The following is a 10,133-nucleotide window of genomic DNA, read 5'->3' as shown; positions in this document are numbered from 1 at the left end:
ATAGAGAGTCCCCTTGGGCTGGCCCAGCCACTGCACAATATAGAGCGCTCGGCGACCTACTTACACTCAACCACGTCTGCACCAGGATACTTCATTGCCATACAGTTGTCTGTCTGACTGACTGACTGACTGACTGACTGACTGCGGGAGGTTTTTGTCCTGGAAACCGGCGAGTCTGCGGAGTGAGGGGCAGTCAGGAGAGACAGGACATTGCTTCCTGCACAACGTCCGAGGCTATTAACTTGCTTCACCTGGGATGAACGCCTCAGTGCAAAATACACAGTCAATCCGCTTTACAGTACATTCTGTGAAGCCCTTCGAGGCGTCTCAATGACGTGATAAGGCGCTATATCAAATGCAAGGTTTATTATTATTTTTATTAATAACAATAATCCACGCAAACCTTAGGGGTACGGCCCCTTTCACGTCGGGAGTGGGTCTCGAAGCACTTTGAAGGACTTTACTGTGAAGTGGAGCGACGGTGTATCTGATAATATTAATAATAATCCTTGCATTTGATATAACACCTTTTCACGTCTGTGGCGACGTCTCAAAGCGCTTCACAGGGTTTACTGTAAGGTGAATTGACTGGGTGTTTTGTGGACGAAACGTGGCGGCTAATTTTTGCACACAGCCGCGTCCCACAAACGGCCGTGGAGCGAGCGACCGAGTGACCGGGACAGCGGGAGAGAGAGACGAAATGGGATCCGGTGTCTTGGCCCAGGACAAAATTGGTCATTGTCTGCGCTGTTATTGTGGCACCGTGCGGTGCGCAAATTGGCTGCAGTGTTTGCCTGCAAACACACACACGCACACATACACACACAGAGCCACTGCACCTGACAGTAATTACTGCACCAAGCGTTGAGACAGTTCGACATAACTGGGCGCTATAAAAAAAGGAAAGTTCTTTCTCGTAGAAAAATAATGATGATCCTCGCGCTCGCTCTAACGCCTTCTCGCGTCAGGAGAACGTCTCAAAGCGCTTCACGGGATGTACTGTGAAGGGTAGTGACCGTGTGGTTTGTAGGCGTACGGGGTGGTCAATTTGCGATCAAACGTCCAATGAAGCGAATGACCCTGAATGGAAAGAGAAGGGAGTTTCTCTCTCTCCCGGGTCCTGACCGACAAACCCGCAGATAAAATCGGTGGCTCACTTTACGGCTGTTTGCGAGGCATTGCTGTGGGCAAACTGTCCGCTTTGTGCAACCGCAAACAACTTGCATTTGCGAAGCAGCCTCCGCATGAGGGTAGCACTCGAAACAGACCCTTCCGCAGCAATGTCCCGCGAAGCCCTTTTGAGACGGTGGCCCACCCCGAAATCCACGATCCCAAATGCGAGGATTATTATGAATTATTATGACGCCAGGATTGTTTGTTTTCAGATTTATTTGATGCGCCCAAGAGGTGCCGTCCAATTCAGACCAGTTTCCAAGTAGCCGAGCAATTACACGTCAGCTGTTTTTGCTTACGCTCCTAATATGCTCTAATATCCATCACCTGGCGTCCTCTGCGCTCATTTCAACATTTCACGGATGGGACTTCAAAATGATTTATGCTGCAAAGCCTCGACATGGATTTCCTTTTTCTCGCTCGTTTGCCTTCAAAGCCCTCCACGGCCTGGGTCCTCCCTGCCCCCGCGACCTGCTTAACCCCCCCCACTGACTGTCCAGCGCCTTGGGACGTCCTCCCGACATGAAAGGCTCCCTGTAAATTTGATTTGTTGTTGTTGTTGTTGTTGTTTGGTACTTACCGCTCGCTCGTTGAAATAGTGTTCCCGCAGATTTGTTCTGAATGTGCTCCTTTCAATCGCAGGCCGTGTCCCCTTCTTCTACTCTTAATAATAATAATAATAATAATAATAAGATTAATCATAATCTTTGCATTTGATACAGCGACTTATCACGTCTTTGAGGTGTCTCAAAGAGCTTCAAGAAAAAGCGGCTTATCGTGGTCTGTGTTATTTAATCCCTTAAGAATCATTCTCCGTGGAGGGGCAAAGGGCTGGGGGGGGGGTTAAGATATCCTAATGGTTTACAGGAACAATTTAGTCGCACTGTTCTTCGATAAACGCAAGATTCAAAGCCAACTCTCCACAAGTGATCCACAACAGGATTAGCAGCTGTAAGTAGTTTGGAGACAAAAACCGGGCACACTTTCAACTGCACCAGTTTACCAGCCCCCACCCCGGCCCCTCTCTCTCTCTCTCTCTCTCTCTCGTTCACACGCTCACACTCGCACACTCACTCACACCTCACAAACACTCGCACACACACACACACTCACTCAACCACTCACTCCCAAACATACACACACACACACACACTCATATATAAACACACTCAACCACTCACTCACAAACGTACCCTCACACACGCGCTCACAACACTCACGTGTACTCACAAGCTCTCACTCACGCACACTCACGTGTACTCACACAAACACACACACACACATTTACACTCACTCACACATGCACACAGACACACTCACTAACTCACTCACACTCACACTCCCGGTATCTGTCCTGAAATAGCCCTATGTAACGCTAAAGCTGTGTCCTCTTGCTCCTGATGATTTACAGCATCTGAACGCCTTGTTCTGGGTTCACTTCCCTCATATCCCATTAAAAGACAATTTAGACATCGTTCATGAGGTCTCCTCTAAGACATCTGCTTTCGAGATCGAAGCGAGAGCCCCAGCTTGTCGAATCGTTGTTCATTGCTCATTCCTCTCAACACTGAGGACCAGCCCCCTTTGCATCATCAACAACAACAACAACAACAACAGCAACTTGCATTTATAAAGCGCCCTTCAGGAGGGGTAGCGTCTCGGAGCGCTTCACAGTGGCGCAATCCGACAACGGGGAGAGTGAGTGTGTGAGTGAGTGAGTGAGGGAGTGAGTGAGTGAGTGACGGAGGGAGGGAGGGAGGGAGGGAGGGAGGTGACCGTAAGCACGATCAAACGTCACAGCAACAACTCACGGCAATTGGTTTGTGCGAGACAACATCTTAACACACCTCCTATAATGTGCACTGAAGATCGCTGATGAAGCCCTTTAACAGAGGAAAACGTACGTGGGCGTCTGACGGAGCAAAGGTGGCTCCCACATGGCTCCCTCTCATCGCACGCTGTCTTATGTTCTTAGACAGATAATGTAATAGTTTAACAAAACAAGAGGCTGTCAAAGCTGACTAAATCCCGAATCTTCCTGCGCTGTTTGACATCGCAGTTAACGGATAAACCGATCGCGTGATTGATTTGCACACACACGCGCACGCCGCGCGCACACATGCACACACACACACACGCCTGCGCACGCACACACACACGCACGCGCGCCCGCACAGGAAAAATAAGAACATGAAAGAATTTGCCAGGTGAAGGAAGACCAAGGTCCATCCAGTTTGCCTTCCACCGGCATTCCTCCCAGAAGAGCATAGATAAAGATGAATTGTGTGTCTGTCTGTGTTTCGATCTACATTCCATATTGGATCCTTTGGTCGCAAGCAAAGCTGCAATGGGTACAACTGGTATAATAATAATAATAATAATAATAATACGTGCATTTATTTGATAATTGGAGTTGAGGTATAGATCGGTTATGATCTTACAGAACGGCAGAACTGGTTTGAGGGGTTAAATGGTCTATTCCTGTTCCTACGTTCTTATATACATATGCGCTGATCAAAACTAGAAACAGACAGTTTTCACTTTCCCGGATTAATTTCGTAAGGAACACATTACAAGCCCATTTTTTTTTAACAAAAACCAAATCTCATCGAAATAAATACCTTTCTTGTGGTTGTATTAACCCTCCTCCTCTCCCCCCTCAATGGTACCTCTCTTTTTTTTAATCAGGAGCAGTGCAGATCTATAGTCTCGTTCTCTCTCTCTCTCTCTCCCACCGCCCCCATTCCATTCAAGTTTAAACCTCCCAGCTCACTATTTCTACCGTAATCCCCGAACAAATCCAAAAGGTTAAATGGTTAATCATAATGAAATAATAAGCCTTACATGTGATACAGTACCTTATCACGTCTCCACTCGCTTCACAGAATATACTGTAAAGTGAATTGACTGTATGTTTTGTGGGCAAAACGCAACAGGCAATTTGCGCACAGCGACGTCCCCACAAACAGCCGTGGGGTTGAGTGGTTGTTTTTATCTTGGGGTGTGTGGGGGGGGGGTGGAATTTGTGGGCCAGGACATCAGGAGAAACTTCTCCTTTGAACAGTGCGATGGGATGCTTAGCGTCCACCTGAACAGGCAGCCGTGACCTGGGTTTAACGCCTCCCACAGCGACGATCCTCCCGACGTGAAAGGCGGTCTACAAATATAATCTTGTTGCTGTGGTTGTTGCACACTTAGAGGGTCCGCTTGGACGACGTGGGTTCCCAACGTAGGGAGTTTGAACCCACAATCTTCTGATCCGGAGGCAACAGTGCTGCCGACTGAGCCAGACTGACTTTAATAACATAAGGTTTCAGGTAAAAAGGATTTGCTTGGACAACAAGGTCTGTCCCCCCCCCAACCCACCCCCCCCCCGCGTGCTTTACTGCGGCAACTCACAAGCACAGAGAACCAATTGTGGCTCCAATGCTAACGGGGATGCAAAACAATTATTTTTTTGTTGGAGACGGAATCGATGGGAGATCGTCCAGATTGTCACGTCCTCGTCAGGTCTCTGAAAGCGTAGCCAATGGCAATAATAATGATAATAATAATAATAATCCTGGCAGTTAATATCGCACCCCATCGCGTCTTCGAGATGTCTCAAACCGCTTCGCAGGGTAAACTGTACAGTGGATTGACTGCGTGTTTTATGGGCAAAGTCTTTCCAATCAGTCAATCGATCAGTCAATCAATCCTTCTTCACTGCTTTTGCCCTCAATATTAATATCTTAAATTTTTTTTTCTAATTTCCTTCTCAAAGCTGCTATAGATTTTGCTTGTTGTTGGTGGTAGTTGTTCCACAAACCTCCTTCTCCCTCCCTCCCTCCCTCCCTCCCTCCCTCCCACCCAACACCACCACCGACTTGCAAGAGCTTTAGTTAAGAGAGCGTGAGAACGTGAAAGGAGAAAAGTGGAGGAGATCTTTCTAAGGCTTTCTTTTTTAAGTTCGCAGACTGTCATGGGTGCAGGTTAAAATAAAATCAACAGCGCCATCTCGTAGGCGATCAGAGAAATGCAATCTCCCCCATAAACTGTAGGAACTCATTCCTTCGTGTTTCTACAGAATAATCCTTGCATTTGATTTAGTGCCTTAATTTGCCGTTGGGACGTCTCAAAGCGCATCGCAGAATATATTGGACGGTGGGAGAAAAGCGGCAGCACACTGCGATTATAATTCATACGCAGAATATGCACAGGGATTATAATTTCTACGTGAATAAAAACAGGGAGGGAATCGGGACGGGAGAGAGGCGAGGAAGATATTTTTGGCCTCGACACCATCAGTTCATGAAAAGTGCAATAGGAGCGCCTCCAAATGGGTTCGATGGTTTGGAATGTCTTCCCGTGGTGAAAGGCGCTATGTACGTCCCGTGGCTCAGTGCTGAGAGCCCTCGCCTCGCAAGCGAGAGGACCCGGGTTTGATTCCCGGGGAGGGGGCGAAATGTCGGGCAAGTTTCCTTACTCCACACACACACACACACACACACACGCCTCTGTTTGCCCGGCGGTAAGTAGGAACCCAGTTGTTAATTGACTGGCGGATGGCTTTTCCGGGGACAATAATCCCTCAAACAAATAATAAATCGGTTTCGCCCACAAATATACAGTCGATTCACTTTAGGGTGTATCCTGTGAAGTGCTTTGAGACGTCTCGAAGACCTGATGAGACGCTGTGTCAAATGCAAAGATTATTATTATTATTATTATAAGTGTAAATTTGTATTGTACTGTAATAATAATAATAATAATAATAATCCTGGCATTCGATACACTGTCTTATCACATCATTGAGACGTCTCAAAGCGCACATTGTGAAGTGTAGTAACTGTGTATTTGCACGGCTGCTTGTGGGGCGGTGCTGTGCACGAATCGCCCGCACAGTTGCCGACGAGACACTCAGTCGCTACGCGCCACCGCGAAAAGCTGGCGAAGGGTTGAGGCGCCCGTATCAAACGGAAGGCTTATTATTATTCTCATTACTGTAGGATTTGGGAAACGCTGGGTGTCTCAGCAGGTAAGTCTGACAGGGACTAATCCTGTAAACCAGCCAGAACAGCGGGATAATGTGCGGCTGTAATGGAGCTTTGAAGAATGGATCGATCCCCTTGGGTTTCCAACTCACTCGTCAGTCTTGAAGCTCGAATTTGGCGGATCTCTTTCTCTTGCGTCCCTCAGGATTCTCTAATCTCTGGCAGCCTTGGCCAGCCCGCCGTAATCTCCGCTTCAGTTACAGCTTCAGATTCTCTACCCCTCCCCTATCAACCCACAACACCCCCCACCACCAACACACACGCTCACACACACACACTCTCTCTCTCTCACCTCGGCAATGACAGTGACAGATGAGGCTTCTTGCTATTTGATGTTATTGTATCCCCAATCCCACCGCACAGAGGCCTGTTGTCAGACTCCAACTCAGCTCAGCACAAGACTGTGTCGTGTAGTAATAACAACAACCAAACGGATACACGAGCACAACGCCTTTCACGTCAGGAGGACGTCCCCAAGGCTCCAGACCATGAGGGGGTTTGCACCCGAGATGGGACAATGGGAATCAGAGAGGGGTGGAGGAGGGAAGATGACCGAAGGCGCGGTCGAATAGGATGGTCTCGAGACGGGCCTTGAAGGAAGCGAGAGAGGGGGTGAGGCGGAGGGGCTCCGGGATGGAGTTCCAGAGGGTGGGGGCGGAACGGCTGAAAGTCTAACCGTCGATAGTGGAGCGAGCAGAACGGAGGAACGCGGAGCAGAGCGCAGGGAGAGGACGGGTTGGTGAAGTTTCAATAGGTCGCAGAGGTAGGAAGGAGCCACACCGTGGAGGGCTTTAACGGTGGGATAATAAATAATCTTTGCGTTTGATACAGCGCCGTTTCATGTTGTCGAGATGTCTCAAAGCGCTTGCTTCGCGGGATCTTTGATCAAGAGGGTAATTAACAATTGGAACAGGTTGCCGAGAAAGATGCTTGAGGCCAAGACACTGGGACTCGCATGAAAGGCAGTTTAATGCTGTGATGGGGAGACGGTAAAGAGAGTGATCTGGAGAGACGAGAATAAAGGGAAGTGACCAAGAATATAGGAAGCGATTCTTCGCTCCCTTAGGATGTAGCTCAGTGGTTAGAGCCCTCGCATGGCGAGCGAGAGACCTGGGTTGGATTCCCGGCAGAGGGAAACCTTGGCCAAGTTTCCTTACTCCACACACCTGATAATAATCCCTCAAGAAAAAAAAACAATAATAATTTGGTCACTTCAATCCACGGCTGTTTGTGGGGACGCTGCTGTGCGCAATTGGCTGCCGCGTTTCACCCACAAAAATATACAGTCAATTCACTTTACAGCATATTCTGCGAAGCGCTTTGAGACGTCTCGAAGATGTGAGAAGGCGCCGTATCAAAGGCGAGGATTATTATTATTACTTTTCGTCTTGAAATTGGAGCTGAGATGGTTAAAATAGTTATGCTGGGAAATAGGATTTTCACACGGTATCTTTGTGAGGCTGTGGAGTGCACTACTCCAGAACACGATGGAGGCAGAATAAAGTGAAGTGTTTAGATGGGAAGATATATAGAGATAGAGATAAGTGGTTGGCGTATTAATGGAGATGGAGGAAAGGTAAGTGAATGGGATAATAGCAATCCTTGCATTTGATAAGAGTGCCTGATCATGTTGAAAGCTCTCACAGGATTTGATGTCAGTCAGGGTGGTGGTGGGTGGGAGGGGGAAGGGGAATTGTTGGCCAGGACACAGGGAGATGTTCTTTAACATCCACCTGAACAGGACCCGGGTTTGATGTCTTCTCTGAATGGATGACCCTTCATCCCCGGTGCTCTAAATGTTTCAGCTGCCACAGACCGTCAACAGCTCTCCTCGTTAGCTCTCTTCACGTGGGGTAGCATCTCGGACGTTCAACATTGGTAGGGTTTCACTTGGAGCCGGGGAGAAAGGGAGGGTGACTGCAGGCACCGTCAATGAGGAAAGTCTTCAGGCGCCATCTGAAGATGGGCAAAAAGGTGGGCATGGGGGGGTGAGGGGGCGCGAGGTGGAGGGGCTGAGACAAGCAGTTGAGGTTTGGGGCGCAGGGGCTGAAAGCACGGCCGCCGATGGTGAAGAGGAGGAGACGAGGGAGGTGCAGAAGGCACGAGGTGAGAGTAGTCGGGAGTGAGCAGGTCAGAGAGGCACGGAGATACCAGGGTGTGATGTGGTTTGCAGGTCAAGGCGAGGATCTTGGAATAGATCCGTTCAGTGACAAGGAGTCAGTTGAGCCTGGCAAGGACTGGGGTGATGGGGGTGCGGAGTTTGGTGCGGGTCGGGGCACAGGAAGGAGCCCCTATAGGGACTGTCTGTATGTTCCGAGCCACAAACTGCAATCAGGAGCAGCAAAACCCTTTTATTCATTGGTTCATTCATCGGTCGAAGCACATTACCTGGTTTAATGCATTCACCGTCACAGCCACACAGTGAGTTACCACAAGCAGAACCGGAGCCAATTATCCAATGCAGGTGCTCACAATTAGTGTTTTATTAAAAAATCTGTATAAAATGCAGCCCCCCACTGAAAATGCTCCACTAATTGGCATAAACTACCCAAACACCGGATATAATTTCATCTGCAAAAACGCTGCGTTCGTAGCACAGGACTGAACAGGCAATTAGTGCTTGATAATCATTTTTAACAGGTAAAAATAATTAACATTTCCCTCTCTTCTTCCCCTCACACCATCTTTGCTTCCCGCCCACCCAACCACCGCACAAATTACCACATGTCACTGTCCCCCTACTATATTTATTCTTTCAGAATTAAGAACATTGTGCGAGACAAACTCTGGCTTCGCAACTGTCAATACTTGGCTGCATAAATTACGTTCGTTGCTAAAAGGCAGAGCGAGTTTATTTCCCTTTCCACAGAATATATATAGTGGCTATATGTGGAGTCTTGTAGCTCAGCGGTGAGAGGGCTCATCTCGCAAGCGAGAGACCTGGGTTCAATTCCCAGCAGGGCCAAACCTTGGCCACGTTTCCTCACTCCACGCTCCTTAAAATAATCCCTCGAGAGAAAAAAGAATAAGAAATTGGTCACTTCAATCCACGACTGTTAGTGGGGACGCTGCTGTGCGCAATTGGCTGCCGCCTTTCGCCCACTAATATACAGTCAGTCCACTTTACAGTCTATTCTGTGAAGCGCTTTGAGACGTCTCCAGATTGCCGGCAGGAAAAAGAATTAGCTCTCAGTTTCTGCAGTGTGTCTTGAACAAACTCGCTGCAAGTATTTAATGGCTTTGTTGAACTAGAGCAGTGATCAATTTTCAGCCGAATACCTATTTAATTTAGCTTTACCAGAAAACAAAAAAGGTCTTCAGCCGAGACCTAAAAGTAGGAAGAGAGGGGCCGAGGCGAAGGGAGCGAGGAAGGCAGTTCCAGAGCCTCGGGGCATAGTGGCTGAAGGCACGGCCGCGGAGGGTGGAGCGGAGGACTCGGGGGACAAGGAGGAGGCCAGACCACTATCCCTTTCGTCTCTCATCTTAACGTAGATGAATCAGGAACTTGTTTTGAGACACAAGTGTAGTTTACGTGGTGCGTACCTTGCTTTGCTTCTGGTTCCGGTACAGACGAGAGCAAATTATCCGAACTAAGTGGGAACGTAATGGGTTATCGGCAAAATACAAAAAATTGTCTTCCATCGGGAATTATATTACTGTAGTTTCCTCCACCCCTGAATAGCTACGACTAAAGAGATATTCTGAGCCGGCTTTACCCGAGTCGGAAGGTTGTGGGTTGAAGCCGCGTGCGGGGACTTTGTGCTCAGTCTAAGCTGAAGCTCCGGCCCAGTGCTGGGGGAGTGCTGCTTGGGTCGGAGGTGCTGTCCTTCTGATGAGCTGTTAAAACCGCGATCTCGCTGAGACGGCGGCGAAACACATCATCAGAAGGATCAGAACGTCATCTCTGGGCGAGGCAATGGCCTTCTC

The sequence above is a fragment of the Callorhinchus milii genome, unplaced genomic scaffold, assembly GCF_018977255.1.
Source record: "Callorhinchus milii isolate IMCB2004 unplaced genomic scaffold, IMCB_Cmil_1.0 Scaffold5, whole genome shotgun sequence".
Taxonomy (NCBI): Eukaryota; Metazoa; Chordata; class Chondrichthyes; order Chimaeriformes; family Callorhinchidae; genus Callorhinchus; species Callorhinchus milii.
Note: the sequence above shows the minus strand (reverse complement) of the source record.